This window comes from Kogia breviceps, chromosome 17, assembly GCF_026419965.1.
Source record: "Kogia breviceps isolate mKogBre1 chromosome 17, mKogBre1 haplotype 1, whole genome shotgun sequence".
In the NCBI taxonomy this organism is placed as follows: domain Eukaryota; kingdom Metazoa; phylum Chordata; class Mammalia; order Artiodactyla; family Physeteridae; genus Kogia; species Kogia breviceps.
The window spans coordinates 14,634,123-14,651,540 of NC_081326.1; the positions used below are offsets into that span (position 1 = coordinate 14,634,123).

The following is a 17,418-nucleotide window of genomic DNA, read 5'->3' on the forward strand; positions in this document are numbered from 1 at the left end:
CACACACTCCACATCCCTGTTTCTAATTTAGAATACGAGGTCACCACTACCATAGCTAAAAAAACTTTTAAAGTTTTTTTTACAAATGGCAAGTCAAATTCTTCAAAGATAAATTTAATATCAAATTCCCAAAGCAACAAAAATTAGATTATCCTTTAATGCTAGGCTTCCAAAGAAAATTAAAATCTGGCTTCCAGCTAGCTAAGCAGAAGAAGAAGAGGAAAAATACAAACTACACACCCTAAAAATGTTTATAGAAAAATTTTTTAAAAAGAAGGAAAATCACACCAGTAATCATGCTCTTAGCCATTTCTAGGGGTCCTAAGCCTCATACCACAGCCGGCACTGCTTTAGTTAAACAAATATTACAGTTAATCAATAGTAAGACAAATTAGTTTGGAATAAAATATGCTACAGAAATATACAATGCACTCCAAAGTAAAAATGAGTTTATGACAATTTGGGACATTTGAAGCACTGCTCTCCATTTATAAGAAAAATATGAGACTTATTCAGATACATCTTAAACAGGTTACCACGACTCTAATGAATTATTTAATCCTGCATTGTATGGAGTATCATGAATATCATAATATTTCTTTAGTGGTCACCAGCTGGGGCTTGGTATCTTTTCTTGTCATACAGAGATGTCAACTATTTTGTACTTGCCAGAGGGAAGTGTGACTACTACATTGACCGGGTGTCTCAAAGATAAAGGCAATTTCTGAATATCAAATCCCACTTTCTCACCAGCTTATAGAAAATTAAGTTTTTTTTTAAAAAAAAAGGAGGAAAGAAAATGTTGGCATGAAGATAAGCCATGCTAAAAAATAAAACCAACCCCCAGGACTGTTGTAATTGTAACGGTCCCCCAAACCTGGCATGGCACAAACAACCTGGACTCCTGAGTCTCTGAAAAGTAAATCCCTCCCAGAAGGAAATATTCCTCGTGGAAACCCCTAACTCCTCTTCTATAGTCTCACTTTCAGAAAGCTTCCCAAGTATCTTTACATCTTTCAACTGTTAAATTTTCCTAACTCCAATATGAAGTCATTCATTACAGACCATGATGGTCTGTAATACAGTCCATGTATGTGGACAGAAACTGACTGTACTAAAAACATGATTTCAAACTTCACAGCAATTGTTGATAACACAAACTTCCCTGGAAATTAAACTCTTCCATATCTCCCAAACAAACTATTGCTTTATCAACCTTATCAGTATATGTAATCTCTTTAGATGCTAACTGTTAGAACATTTTCTCACATAAAAATGCTGTCTTCGGGGGCTTCCTTGGTGGCGCAGTGGTGGAGAGTCCGCCTGCCGATGCAGGGGCCACGGGTTCGTGCCCCGGTCTGGGAAGATCCCACGTGCCGCAGAGCGGCTGGGCCCGTGCGCCACAACTACTGAGCCTGCGCGTCGGGAGCCTGGGCTCCGCAACGGGAGAGGCCACAACACTGAGAGGCCCGCCTACCGTAAAATAAATAAATAAATAAATAAATTTTAAAAAAATTTTAAAAATGCTGTCTTCGGGCTTCCTTGGTGGCGCAGTGGTTGAGAATCTCTCTGCCAGTGCAGGGGACACGGGTTCGAGCCCTGGTCTGGGAAGACCCCACAGGCCGCGGAGCAACTGGGCCCGTGACCCACAATTACTGAGCCTGCGTGTCTGGAGCCTGTGCTCCGCAACAAGAGGCCGCGACAGTGAGAGGCCCGCGCACCGCGATGAAGAGTGGCCCCCGCTCGCCGCAACTGGAGAAAGCCCTCGCACAGAAACGAAGACCCAACGCGGCCAAAAATAAATAATTAATTAAATAAATAATTTTAAAATGCTGTCTTCTGTTTTTCGACTTTGATAAATACCTAAGGAATAATGAGCTACCATTTATGGTATGCCTCCTGTAAGCCACACTTTGAACTAGCCATTATAAAACTTAGTTGAATTCTCAGAGTAATCTGATGAGCCCTATTTTACAGAAACAGAAACAAGTTCTAAGAAGGTATAGGGCTTCCCTGGTGGCGCAGTGGTTGAGAGTCCGCCTGCCGATGCAGGGGACACGGGTTTGTGCCCCGGTCCGGGAAGATTCCACATGCCGCAGAGCGGCTGGGCCCATGAGCCATGGCTGCTGGGCCTGCGCGTCCAGAGCCTGTGCTCCGCCAACGGGAGGGGCCCCAACAGTGAGAGCCCCACGTACCGCAAAAAAAAAAAAAAAAAAAAAAAAAGAATAAGAAGGTATATGACATGCCCTAGGCCACCTAGTTAGCAAGCAGTACAGCCCTAACTCCCTTTAGCTTCAGCGTCTCTATTGATTCTCCATTTTGGCTAGTAATACAGTATCCGTTATTGCTTTGTCAATTTCACCATAAATCCTCCGACATTTCCTCAATATATTTACACAAAAGACTGAACAGTTCTGCTGCAAAAACATTAACTTCTCTATTATTCTAGCACAAATACTGTTATTCTATACGTTAACGTTGACATTCAGCAATTACTTTATTATTATTTATTTAATTAATTATTTAAAATTATTGGCTGTATTGGGTCTTCGTTGCTGCACGCAGGCTTCTCATTGCAGTGGCTTCTCTTGTTGCAGAGAGCACAGGCTCTAGGTGCGCTGGCTTCAGCACTTGTGGCACGTGGGCTCAGCTGCTCTGAGACCTGGGGGATCTTCCTGGACCAGGGCTTGAACCTGTGTCCCCTGAATTGGCAGGTGGATTCTTAACCGCTGCGCCACCAGGCAAGTCCCACAGCAATTACTTTCAAAGTCAAGTAGCAAAACTAATCCAGTGAATTTTTTCCCAGAGGTAGATAACAGGCTTTCAACTCCTAAAACTTTAACATATGGTAAGAAAAATGTAGTACAACCTGCACAAGCCTCCTTCTGTCTACTACTTCAACATTCTTTTTTGAACCGACTTTAAAAACTTCTACTTAGATCTTTGTTGTGTCTATTTAAATTGATAAACTTTACAGATGTAAAGGTGAAAATCCACTCACTCTTAAAAAATCATTGACATGTGAGGCAAGGTATAGGTGGTGAACTTCTCTAGAAATGTGGCAAGAGAACATGAACTATTTTACATAAAAGCAACGTTATAACATGTCTAAGTGTCAGCACTTCTGATTTATATTCCATTTCATTCAACTCACTGCAAATACACCTTGCAGGTAACATTACTCCTAAACTATATCTTTAAAGACAGGGATTCTTACCACGTGGAGACGGGTTATGGCAAGCTTTACAGAACTGGTCAGTATACCGTACACACAAAAGTATTACTTCTAACACCAAAGCAGAAAGTATATACAAGTATAAAATTCAGAAAGAGAGTACCAATGTTTAGCATTGCATTGCTAATATCATATACATTCATGTAGTTCTGTATAAACCGTGAGATGCCTTCTCACCATATCATCTGATCTCTTCAAACAATGGCTGTGAGAACAGCACAGGTGATGTTATTGCCTTATACAGAGCAGAAAAACTGAGGCTTAGCCTTGGGTCATTCAGTAGGTAAGTAGCCCTGGCCCAGCCTAAATCCAACAAAGTGACCTATGTTAGTTCCCTTCTACCCTCCCTTTCAGGATACCTACTACCTCCTTAGCAGTGGACTAAGTGGACGTAAACGACACTATCAAGAATAAAAAAAATCTGTATCTAGATCCAGAAAAGCCCATTTGAAAAGAAGCAAAAAATTATTAAAATATTAAGTTACCTAATCATAACATTTTAAAAACCCACATGGGCTCCATTTAAACTATTTATTCAACTTCCAGTCACTAGCAGTCTCATTACACCAGCTTTTCTCAAGAATTCTCAATGCCACTCATTAAGCAAATATTTTGTAAGCACCTTCTAAATTTAGGCTTTGGAAATAGATTAGGAAAAACCCAAAATTTCTGCCCTCACTGAGGTTACATTCTAGGAGCGGGGAGACAATAAATAAGTAAAATAATTAGTGTATTTGGTGGGGCACAGGAGCTACAGAGATAAATTTAAAAGGGAAAGAAGATAAGGAATGGGCGTGTGTACTGGGGAGCGAGGGAAAGGAAGCCGTAGGATGTTACACGTTCACCTTGCAAAGTTTATTACCCACATTCAACAGCTGTTACTAAGTCATCACAATACTCGCTACGTGGGATGAGAATTTACACACTCCTGACATTTCCATCCTCTCCTATTTCAAGAAACAAAAAGAAAATTATCCGACGCCTCGGCACTGCTGTTCAGAACCCCAATTTCTGTATCAGACCTTGTTTCCTGAAGGAAAGAGCAAGCGCTGGGGCAAAAAGTTCGATCACTGGTAACAATACCAGCTTGGGAGAGAGGAGTTAAAACAATCGGGTGGGTGCGACTCGGAGCCCCGATCTCGCGGAGATCACTCGCTGCCCCGCGGCCACCGCCCTTCCAGTGGGCAGCGGACGCCAGGTTCCGTCGGTTTCACGCCACACTCGGTGCCGCCGCGGCGCCCGCCCCCGGGCGCTCTCCGGTCTCCACGGCCTGGCCAGCCAGGCGCGCCGGCCATTAACCAGCCCGCCCACCGCCCGCAGCCAGCTTAGCGTGCAGGGGCCGCCCCAGCCGACCGCCGGCCCCTTGCCGGCTGCCACGTAACCCTTCGCGGGAACCAGGAACTGCGCGGCGCGGCCCGCGGGAGAGGGCGGCGGCGGGAGGGCGGCGTGCGCCGCGACCGAGGGGGAGACGCGGCGGCCCCGGCCCCTGCGGGTGCACGGCGGCCAGGCTCCCGGGGCTCCGCAGCCTCAGGCCGGCTCGGCGCGGGGCGGGGCAGGTCCGCTCCTCCGGGCCCGGCGGCCGGCACCTCCCCCGCCCCCCCACCACAGGTGTTCCCCGCGGTCCCGGGCCGAAGGGCTGAGCTGGCAGCCGGGGCCCGGGGAGGGGACGGCGGGCGGGAGATTGGGGCGCGGGCAGGGCTCACCTCGAACATGAGACCCAGCAAGAAGACCATCGCCACACAGGAGACGATGTCCGCGTGATTCTGCAGGACGAATTCGTGGCTCAGGACCGGGGGGCTCTTGGTGCTCTTCTTGCGAATCGCCATGGTGAAGCCGTCTCCCGTGCCTGCAGGTGCTCCGCCCCGGCTCCACTCTTCCCAGCTGCTCACCGACTCGCCGCCGCCGCCGCCGGCCCCTGGCGGCTCCTCACAGCCCCGCCGCTACCGCTCGCTGGGGCTTCACTTCCCATCCCACAGCCAGTACGCAGCCGCCGGGGCCGCCGGGAAAAGAAAAAAAAGGGGAAGCCCACAGAGGAGGCGAGCATGCGCACTGGGGAAACGGCTCTCTCTCTCTCTCTTGCCGCGGCCGGCCCTGCGAGCCCACAGCGCCGCCTAGGGAGCGGAGGCCGTCTGCCCGGGGCCGGGCGAGTGTGAGAAACCCGAGCGGCGCCTCCCTTGCCCCGCGCCAGGGCGGGGGTTGGGAGTCTTTTGAGGCGCGAGCTTCCTGCGGTTACTTAAGAGGCTGAGTCCGCGCCGCGGTCACACGGCGGCCATGTGCTAGGGCGTGCGCGGGTGCAAGCGTGCTTTCCGCCCTCTGTGCCACCCTGGCCTTGGGGGTCAGTGCCTGCTTCCACATTGATTGTCACTTCTTGAAAGCCACTGCCACCAGCAAAATAATCTAAATGTATGAGTACAGCTTAACTCCACAAGCGTAGGGGCATTCTTCGGTTTTAGCAGCTGCCTTAAAAGTTAACTTCAGAGTTATTTTAAACACACCTGAGGACTTGTTTCCTGTTCTTTGTAGCCTTGAGCTAGTTTTCAAAAGAGAACAATTCCTATTTGGTCTCTCCTACCCATCCCCCAACGGGCATGCGGCTGAAGTAAGTTCATAAATTTGGGGTTACTGGCCTCGTATTTATTATTAACGACACTTCTTGGTAATCTAGGGAGATGATTTTTAAAAGTTTGTGGATGAGACATGTCTTCCTCTTCCATATTTCTGCCCAAACCAAGACTCCTTGTATTCTTTCTCCAGATGAATTGAACCACACTGTTTACCCATTTGGCAAATCTAGAAACCAGAGTCATCCTGGACTGATCCCTTTCAGCGTCCTTCTATATCCAAACTATTACCAAAGAAACCCAAGGCCAATCAGTCCCCCCTTCCCTTTCCCACTGCTGCACTCTCAGGAGGGGACTCACCGCTCGCCTACAATATTACAACTCTGGTGAATGACTTAGTGGTTTTAGAACATGGGTTTTTAAGTCAGAATTCTGTCACTCATTATCTGTATGATCATGGTTACTTATCTCCATGAGGTTCGATTTCTTCATTTATTTACGTATTCATGCATTCAAAAAACTATTTATTGGGCAGCTACCATATGCTAAGCACTGGGGATACAGAACTGAAGGAAAAGTACAATTGAACCTCTTCTTACGGGCTTTCATTTTAGTATGGGAAGAGGATCTTTACACAAGATTTACAAAGTGAAACATGTCTTAAATTGAGATGAGGGTCCCGGAGAAAAATAAAGCAAGGGGAATAGGGAAAGTGTGGGAAATTGCATTTGCCTGAAGACTTGAAGAGGTGAGGGAGCAAACCATATCATCAATAAAAAGGAGATAATTGTAGTACCTGTAGCCTACTTTAGCAACGAAATGAGATGCTTCCAGGAAAGTGCTTAGTAGAGAGTTAGGTATCAATGTTAGCTATTATTGTTATTATTTTTTCTTTTTGGCCACGCTGCTTGCGGGATCTTAGTTCCCTGACCAGGGATTGAGCCGGTGCCCCCTGCCGTGGAAGCATGGAGTCCTAACTGCTGGACTACCAGGGAAGTCCCAAATGTTAGCTATTGTTATTTTCCTACTTTCGGATCAAACAATTACTAGTTTTACCTACCTCCAAATCACCTTCCAATTTCATATTAGAATGATCTTTCTAACAAAATTTTTCAACATTTTTTGGTGGTTGCCCTTTTCCTTTGTGGGAAGCTAGCATGACTAAATAGTGCTTTACAGTTTGGCTTCTGCCTACCCAGACATGCTCAAACCCTGCCTCTATAGGCCCCAATCTCTTCGTACCAGCACCACTGGCTTCCAAATCTATACACACGATAGTCTGTCCTCTTCCCACGCTCTCCCTGGCTTTGTGCTTGCTGCTGCTTCTGTCTGGGATGTTTTCTCCCCTCCCCTCATCTACGCAGCACACGCCAACTGTTGCTTCAAGTCTCATTCACAGGTGACTTCACTGAAACCTTTACTGACTTCTGTGGCCATCTCTAATGATTCAACTGCATTTAAAAAAATAGCTTTAATGAGATATAATTTATATCACGTAGTTCACCTATTTCAAGAGTACAATTTGATGATTTTTTAGTATATTTACAAAATTGGGCAACCACCACCACAATCTAACTTTAGAACATTTTTATTATTCCCCAAAGAAAGACTTCGTTTTTGTCCTTGAAACTCATATACCTGGAATGGAAGACAGTAAACAAGTCATTACCAATGTGATGGGTATTTTCAAGACCTGTTTGGTGAAGGGTGACATGGAAATATTCTAGGTCATTTGGAAATTAATTGTTCCACTAAAGTGAATTTTAAAACTGAAATGGACTCTTTCAAACCTTAAAATGTAGTCATTTTTCACTCTTTTGTGAGAAAATACCCCCACTGGTGTTCTTTTAGTTGCATGAAACCTACCATACTCTGGACGGCTGTAGGACTTGGGATGGCCATTGGACTTGGCAAGACAGAGGATGTGAGTCTGTGGCAGCGGAGGTGATCCAGGAAACAGACACCAAGACCAAGTTAGAATCGTAAGGGATTCGTCGTCAGCAACGTACGTGAAAAGTAGATGGGAGAGGAGTCGGTAGGGAAAGGCTGCAGACCGCGATACGTGTCTGACACCTGTGAGAGGAAGGAGGGAGGGCCAGCAGGAAGACCTCAGGCTGAGGTGCAGCCTGAGAACCCCCCGGCCAGCCTGCATTTAAAGTGAGACTGGTAAGCAGAGCCCCATAATTGTCTTTGGTCCCATCCCCCTGCTTGGATCCAGCTCTGGAGAAGGCAGAGAGTTGGGGTCGGCCAGGCCAGCGTGCCAGAGGGGCAAGGATGTTGAGGGGAATTGCAGAATAGGCCAGGGCTGTGAGGAGGTGGCTGTGCTTCTCCTACCTGGTCACCCTCCACCCACAATCCACCCTTGTTTGCTGGGAAAGGCAAACCTCTTCAGATCGCGTCACGGAGGCTCCCCGGCCCTCTGAGTTCAGCCAATGGGAGGCACTGGCCAAAAACCAGAAGTGAGTTTTGGGGGTCTGTTCTCCCCTGATCCCTCCTGGCCTTATGATGGTTCTGGCCGGGCCTGTGTTCTGCGGTGGCCACAGCCCCTGTCAGCCTTTCTCTCACTTCCAGCTCTTGCTGGGCTCAGTACCTCTTTCTCTCCTCTGCGTCTTCAGGCTGCCCGGGAGCTTCCCCTGTCTCTGCTGGGCTCTCTCAGCCGGCCCACTCCTCTGTCTACGGGCCTTTCACGAAATTCTCTCCAGCTCAGCCCTTCCGAGGGTGCCATCTGTTGCTTGCCAGTGCTGTATCCCCAGATGCAGAGCGCTGGGGCCTCGGAACTGGGGGCGCCCACGGAGTGGAAGAGGGTTGGAGTGGGGCTAGCTGGCCAGAGAGCAAGCGGTCAGAGGGTGGGGGGCTGGGGATGAGTCCCGAGGTCGTGCGGTCCTTGGGGACGAGACGGGAGGGGCGTGATGGAGGGCGCACGTCGGAAGCGGAAGCGAGGAGTCGAGGCGGTAGGAGGGGAGAGCGCCCTCCACACGCCTCACGGGTGCTCTGTCGCCAGGAGGGACTCAGGGCGCTGAAGGGGAAGGGGGCGGGCGCTGACATGCGGCACGAGTGAGGAGGACGAAGCGGAGTCAGGAGCCTGGTGAGCGGGTGTTGGTCGCGGCGTCGTGGGTAGTGAGTGGGTGGTGTAGTTGGAGGGCATGGGCTTCCAGAAGAGCGCGGATTTGGGGGCGAGGGGGGAGAGCTCTCTGTCGGCAGCAGGGAGGGGCATGGGCACCCCCACTCCTCCCCTCGGCTCTGCGGCGTGCTGGGGTGGGAGGGAGCGCAGCGGCCTCTCGAGGCTCCGGGGCGAAGCAGGTTTCAGTTTCCAGTGAGAGCTGCCCCAGGTTTCTGTGCAAGAGGGTAAAGAAAAGATGCAGAAAAGGGTGGAGGCTGTGGAGGGCTTGGCTGATGACACAGCTGGGCTTCTAGGGGATGCAGTGGAAGGGTGGGGGCACGTTAGCTGAAGTCAAATCAAGGGAGGAAGAGCCACGAGGGGGAGCGAATGTGGTGACGGTGGATGACCTGGAGGTTCGCCTCCAAGGGGACTAAGGTAAGGTGGAAAGGGTCCTGCCACATGGGGCCACTCTGCAGATGGTCTTTTAGGGAAAGTGGGGAATCAGTTCTAATTTTAGCTTCCTTTTTAGGATGGGCTGCTTCAGAAGCTTATAGGGAGGGAGGACTGCCGGTAAATCCTCTGAAGGCGGGTCATGGTGGTGGGGAAAGTGGTCTAAGGAGGCCCTCAGGGCTCCGGAGGCCTCTCTTAAGCAGACTGAGTGCTCAGGGGTGTCCACCTCTGGAGGCTATTGTGTGTCCAGCGTGGCGCTGGCTCCTATGGGTACAGACACTGTCTTGTGGGCAAGTGATGTTTCCGCAAATGTAGCTTGAATCCCGAAATGTTGGGATTCTCAGGATATTTTTAATAATTTAGAAAAGGACAAAAAGCAGACTGTTTGAAATGCGGTCTATCCAGGAAAATCTGTGGCATAGGGTTGCTGTAATTATGAGAAATAGCAAAGAAACAGAGAGACAATCTTTGCCGTCAAAGAGGTTATCTCTAGTTGGTCGTACAAGACATATATGAAAAGGAAAAAAACAGTTCTGAGATGATGCGAATGTAAGTACAACAGCACGTGCCTAATAAAAGGAAGAACTAAAATGGGACTGTTGGATTTCAACAGCTCCCAGGGGACAAAAGAATGGAAAAGAAGAAACTAATATTTGTTGTATGACTACTGTGTTCCAGGTATTTATATTTTGCTTTCACATAAGTTACATCATTTAGTTTTCACAGAAACCCTATGAATAGTTGTTATTCTAATTTAAAAATGGGGAAACTGAGGCTCAGAGAGGTTAAATAATTTGCGCAAAGTCGCAGGGCTGGCAACCTGTTGGTCGGACAAACCCATTCTGTTTCAGTACAAATAGTGCTCCAGGAGCTTCACTTACCAGGGTGACCCTGAACTTCCAGAGAGCAATGATTCTCAACCTGATCCATTGGAGAGACTGGCTCTTGCTCTGATGGAAACACAAAGCCCATTAAAAAGACAAAGAACAGGGCTTCCGTGGTGGCGCAGTGGTGGAGAGTCCGCCTGACTATGCAGGGGAAGTGGGTTCGTGCCCCGGTCCTGGGAAGATCCCAGATGCCGCGGAGCGGCTGGGCCCGTGAGCCATGGCCGCTGAGCCTGCGCGTCCGGAGCCTGAGCTCCGCAACGGGAGAGGCCACGACAGTGAGAGGCCCGCGTACGGCAAAAACAAACAAACAAAAAGCAGGTCATTTATCTGTTTACATGCTGTTGTGAAATCATTTATAGTAAATTTTAAGAATATAAAATTGCACTTGTCTTGTGAGGAAGAAATTGTATTTCTATGAGGAAGCGAAATCATTGCTTTAATGGTTGGAAGGGATATAATTTTCTTGAGTATAAAGTTTACTGCTATGGAAACGATAAGCCAAATTTATAATGCAGTGTGGTTACTCTTAGGAAAGATTGGCAAGAGAGGACACGTCCCCCTTGGAGGGAGAGCCAACTAAGTGGTAATGAAAAGGCTGTGACCCAGCCAGATCACTCTTGGGTCCCCCTAGGGGCAGGACTGTGATCTTCTGACCTCTAGAAGCTTAAGGAACCCAAGATGGAGTGTCTATCCTTATTTAAACTATAACTTAGTTCACTTTATTTAGTCTCACTTTGTTTAGCACACCAAGGGCCTGAGTTAATGCTTCTCTGATAGATGAGAGATCAGTTTCAGAAAGTGGTGAATGCAAAGTGTAAAAATGGAAACAGGAAGTGTAAGTGATTTCAAGAAGTTTAGCTTCAAAGGGGAGGAGAGAGCAGGGTAGGTCACTAAAGAAGAATCAGGGAGTTAAGGTAGGTTTTGTGTTTGCTGTTGAATGATGTGACAGATGATCACGTTTAGATACGAGACAAGGGAGAAGAGGACGAGGTTGAAGACACTGGGGAGATGGGGAGAGGTGGGAACGTGGATGGACTGAGGTCTTGAAGGTTTGGATCCTCCAGCACATAGCTAGAGGATTAACTTTACATAGGAGGGGACACCTCTTTTCACACGGAAACGAAGGAGGGACAAGGCAAGGTCAGCAGAGACAAAGCAGTCGTGGACCTGAGTGGAGGTTCTTCCCGTCTGTGATGAGATCAGGAAGGGCAGTGCCAGGAAGACCGTTTTGAAGGAATGAGAGGGGAGTGACAGCCACAAGGGTGGAGGGAAAGATGGCCACAGGAACAGGGTGGCCCTGGAGGGGTTTGGACAGGCGGAGACTGTCAGCCCCACTCAAGGGGCTTGGTGGTTTGAGGGGAGGGCTAGGATACAGTTTAAGCAGCTGGTCAAGGGAATGCTTGGTGCAGGGTTGGAGGATGTAGGGGGTTTCTTTATACTGGAGTGGATTCTCTTATTATAACTCTCCTAGTTGCGAGGGACTGAAAAGAAGATTCACAAGATTCAGCAGATTCAAAAGAAAAGCTCTGGGGAATTGGGATGCTCTGTGGATCTTGGGAGCTAGAACCAGATACTTGACCTCATCAGTACTCTCTCTCAATGTATCTTTCTTTCTGTCTTTTGTTTCAGGTTGGCTTCATTTTTCCCTATAGTCAATGGACTTTATTTACATGGCAGAGAACATTGTCACTTGCAAGTTTTATCAGAGCAATCCCAAAGGAAGGCCTAGACAAAGCTGGCTTGGCTGTATGATCATTTCTGGGTCACGCGGCCTATCTTGGTCACATGCATTTCCCATGGGTAGGGTAAGTGAGTCTAGTATTAGAAGGTGCAGAGGAAGGGGTGTTGGGCAAATAAGAACGTGAACCAACACAGGTGTCCCAGGGAACATGGTGGGAAGGTTCTAAAGGTAGAGGAACAGCAGGAGGTGGTTGGATCAGGGGAGCAAAATCCAACAGTAGTATGACCATGAGTGAATGAGAAGACTAGATGGATGGGATGGAATAGACGGCTTGTATTTCAGGCAACAGCCAAGGACTCTGAAGATGTGTAGTAGGATGGCTTTCTGAAATAAACTCAGCAGACACAGATAGAGGAGTGGTCCTACTTTGAGCTTGTTTCGCCTGCAAGAGGGTCTTAGTTCTCATGAACAGACAGGCAAATGGTGGTGGGTAAGTGGTTCCTGGGGAGATGGGAACTTGAGGACACAGCAGCAGCAGACTGGGGGTGTACTTCGCAAAGCAACTGTAGACTCACCTCTGCCAGGGAGGTCACCCAGTAGATCACTTTCTCCTGAGGAGAATGAAATGATGAGAGCATCACTCTGTGCAAAATGCTTTGCTCAACTGCTTCTAAAATTAGAAGGTCTTATACCTCAGGGAGTTTGTGACTGGTGGAGCTGACATGATGTCTTGTAGCCATCAGAAAAATGGTGTATGGCTCGGTGCCTAGTAGAACCAAGGTCTTGGGGTGGTGGCCAAGGATTCTTTGGAGCTGTTTCCTTGTTTGCATCAGCCCTTGTGCTCAAAGACAAAGCTTACAGCACGAGTGAAAACAGGTAAAATGTGTACAGTTCTTTGCAGTCCCCCAAACACTGCTGATATATACATTATTAACGGTATTTGTTAATCGTTTATGTATCATGAGAAACTATTCCTTAGCCCAGATATTAGGAGTTCATAGTTCAGGAACACAGGTAAGTGACAAACTTCCATGGAACTCAACCCAAAGAAATTCTTTCTATTCCAAAATCACTTTGCCCTCTGAAAGATACCTGCCTCCCTCATCTCCTCAAAATCTTTTATGGAATCATAATTTCTGTAGAAATCTGCATACGCCTTCTTTCGTGGTTCAGCCACAGCAAACTTATAGAAAGCTGCAACTCCCAAGGAGACAACGAATGCTCCAACAATTTGAAATCGCAGACGCTTGGCCAGAGGCCACGCATCCGAGGTTTTGTCAAAGAACTGGAAGCCATGGTAGCTTTTCTCCTACACAGCTCAACAACGACGTCCTTGGAGAGCTACATTATTAATTTTAATCTCCTATCAACCAGGAACATAACGTTTTCCCTCCTTCAAATAAGGAAGCAGAGGCTCGGTAAAATAACTTGTTTAAGATTTTACAACTATTAAATGTTAACTCCCCAGATGAAGGATGTGAATTTTTAAAGTTATGGTAAGGTTTTACTAAAAAGTAAGTGTGGTGCTTTATGGAGCTTAACTGGTGTTAAGTCCAAGTGAAATAATCATAAGGGAATATGTGACTGTGTTCTGTTAACAACAACAATAAAATAATAGCAACTAATATTTATTGGGTGCCAAGCACTGTGATCAACACAAAGAACATTTAATACAACAACTCATTGAGTTAGGTACCATTATCATTCTTTGTCTATAGAGGAGGAATTGATTGGACAAATAATATTACTAAAGCATCACCACCACCACCATGATGAATGGAAACAGGAATGGCCCACATACTGGGAAATCAATTAGTCGTAGTTTAACTCAGGAAATGAGCGCTAGGCCAGGGAAGAAAAGAGAAAGGGAGAAATCCCTGAGACTCTGTGAGAGAAACGATAGGTTTCATTCCTGTGAAGCAAGCCCCTTTCATTTCCTAGGCAGTTTTATCAGTCCTCCTGGGCATCTCTCACACCCAGCCGCATTTTCTTTGGTCTTCGGATCGCATCTACATCCTCAAACTATAGCAGGAATATTGCCTTGCTAAATGGTGTGGGGCTTGAAAGAAACAGGAGTGATCCAGGACAGATTCAGCTGGGGACATGGGAGGAATGGTGATGCTATTTACCCAAATGGTGAGTTGGGAAGGAGAGGTAAGCAGGACTATGAGATTGTGGAGTAAACAGGAGAGATCAGTTTTAGATATACCGAGTTTCTTCACATTGATGTCTGGACTTTGGGAGACAGCTACATGAAGAGTTCCTGCAGACAGCAAAAGATTCAAGCTCAAGTATACATTTGGTGATGATGGTTAACACGACTCAAATGGATTAGCTCTTTGAGGTGGTGAATAAGAAGAAAGAAGAGCAACGAATTTAGTCTTGGGGGTGCCCGTAGCGAAGAGACTAAAAGGGATCAGGATCTTAATTTTCTATATACAGCAGTAATAACAGTGGTTTTCAGAGTGCTTTTCTAACAGTAATTTCCCACGAAGCCTCCATAAACTCTGGATGATGAAACTTTTAAAAGCTCACAACATTCTCTCACTCTTTAATCCTAATAACAGATTTATTTTAGGCTTAAATGCTATTGCAAAGAATGTGCTGGTCCAAAGGACAGGATTATTAGAAATTATTTCCTCTGAAGTTGAAATTCTTTAAAAACATACTAAATAAGACAAGTAATAAAATGGGGGAAGAAAAGGACAATGATCATATTAAAAATTGAATTCCAAGAAAAATTGCTATAAGACTAGCTTCCAGGAAGTCAAGGCAAAATGTGAACATGTTGAATTAGCTAGATGTTTGTCCCATGCGGAGTGTGCGAAACATGGTTAATTATCTGTATCACATGGATCCTCCCTAACCTGGAGATTCTGGTGAGTGTGTCTGGCTTGGGGTCTGGGAAGCGGTGCATGTTTTCAAAGTTCCCCAGGTGATTCTAATAGTTAGTCAAATTTGACAAGCCCTAGTCTCATAAAGGAAATAGACCAGTTCACATAGGAGAGAAAAACATTTTTCCTAGCTCTGAAATCTGAGATTTCATTCCACGAACACTGAAGAACACTGAATTATAAAATACACACTGCCCTCAATAGCATTAAGAAAAAAAAACAGGTAGAGATTTTATATGTGTGGATCTCACACTGACCTTTGATAAAATAAAAACCAACAACATAATACTAAATTATAATTCTGTTCGTGTGAATAAAGAACTACCTGGGTCAATGGGAAAAATTATATTCCTTGGTCCTTTTCAGGAATTCTGATTCAGTAAATCTGGTTAGCGAGCGACCAGAAATTTGCTTATTGGTAATAAGTACCCCACTTGATAGTGATGGAAGTGGTTCAAGGCCATATGTTTGCACCAAGAGAGTGGATGGTTAACAATATTCCTTAGAGTTTCAGGTTTAGATATAAAATCTTGAGATACACCACTTGTGGTCAGCATGTTAACCATTTTTGAAAACTGAAGTGGGGGAAAGAAGCAGGATCGATCTACTTCCACAAAGTAGGCTGGGGACCCTTCTGTGGTATAAAACCAGAGAGCTGCTTTCAGTGAAAAATTTTCTTCAACCCTTGGGAAAATGTTAAAAGCATGGGCTGCATCATATGCCATTAGAATAGACGTTGGTCTCACTAAAAGGAAGAAATGGGTAATAGAATTGATAGTCTCTTATCACAGGTAATGATTTAGCATGCTCGACCTGCCATTTCCTTTCCTCCATTATCCTGTAACGCAATTTTTAATCACTGTTTCCGTTATTGCCTATGTAAAATTGAAGAGTCAGAGAGCATTTCATGCTTCTTTCTTTCCTAGCATCGTTCTTAGTTTTTGGAATCAATAATCGCCACATTTCCCCCCTCCGCCACCAGTATAGTTTTCTACTAACTGATTGTCGTTTCAGTTGCTCAACTAGAGTTGTCGTCTGACTACCAGCACTTTCTTTCCCCCAAAGCCTCAACCATCCCAGATAACGTTTCATTCCCCTGCCCGGGAGATCGCTCTCTGAAGCCTCCGCTTCCTCTTACTCCAATATGGAGCAGGCTTTGGAGACAGGCCCCTTTGTCTTAGAACTCACTTTTCTTTTTTTTTGTTTTTGGCCACGCTGTGCAGCTTGTGGGATCTTAGTTCCCCAACCAGGGATTGAACCTGGGCCCTTGGCAGTGAAAGTGTGAAGTCCTCACCACTGGACCACCAGGGAATTCCCTTAGAACTCACTCTTGACAATTTCCTGTATTGGATTCGCTGTTGCACCTGTGCGCCTTCCTTCTTCTTGTTTCTCTGGAGTGCATTATCCAGCAGTTCCCTAAAGAGAGGTGCATGGCAGATGCACTTTTTGAGTCCTTACCTGCACACATGACTGATAATTCGGTTGGTTATAAACTTCTAGGACACAAATAATTTTTCCCTCAGAGAGTTGAAGGCATTCTGTCCTAAAATCCCTTGTTACATTTAAAAAGCCAGTGCCATTTTGATTCATGCTCCCTCCTAAGTGATTCTAACCCTCAATCCTACCACCACACCCATAGCCTGGAAGCTTCTAAGGGCTTCTCTTTATTTCTGATGTTCTGAAATTTTGAAATGGTAGGACTTGGTATGGATTGTTTTATCTTTTTTTACACTGTTGAGCACTTAGTAGACCCTTTCAATGCAAAGACTCATGTCCTTCAGTTCTGGGAAATCTTCGTGTATTTCTTCTTTGATAATTTCTGCCTATTTTCAGTTCTTTTCTTTCTGGACCCCTATTACTTTGATTTTGTACCTCCTGGTTTCCTTTTAAAGTCTTCTGTCTTTTTTCTTCTATTTTCCATCTTTGTTGTTGTTTTCCAAGAACTTTCTCAACTTTGTTTTCCAACCGTTCTATTTATTTTGGTTATATATTTTTAGTTTCCAAGACTTTTCCACAGTTACTTTTCGTAGTAATCTTTCTTATTTTACAAATTGTAATACTTTCCCTTATCTCTCTAAAGATACCAATAATTTTAAAAAGCTTTCTCTACATTGACTTTTTTCTTTACTTTTCCTTGTTTTACTCCATCATTTCTGATGTTTGATTTCTGTTTATATTAAGAGATACTGATTGGAAACTGTATATGTGGGTGAGTGTATGGGAGGATTTGTCAAATTGTAGGGAGATATGGCCATGGTGGTGGAGAACCTACATATAACTGTATGTGCAGGTTTTTTCTTTTTCTTTTTTTCCCCCAACCTGGGAGGATTCGATGAGGGGTTTTATAACGATGGTTCAAAGTGAGGTCTCTGACGAGATTAGGGTCTTGTGAGCAGGGCTTGTGCAGGTAATTTTCTCTAGATCATTCGCTCTCTCGAGATGAAATTTCCAATCTTCTACCTGGCATTCATCTATTTGGAAGCTGCTGTTCTGGGGACAGGTGAGGAAAGGGGAATGGAGGTCTACTGTTCTGACTTTTGCTTAACTTTTTTCTGCCTTTCACCTTCAAGAATACACTTCAGTCTCTTTTTTCGGGTGGTGGTTGGCTGG

At 45.9% G+C, this 17,418-nt stretch overlaps 1 pseudogene; it reads right to left on the reverse strand.

Moving 5' to 3' along the window:
• Positions 1-13,435, reverse strand: part of LOC131743670 (cytochrome c oxidase subunit 6C-like) — an 81,905-nt pseudogene extending 68,470 nt beyond the window's left edge.
• Positions 13,436-17,418: the final 3,983 nt, after the last annotated feature.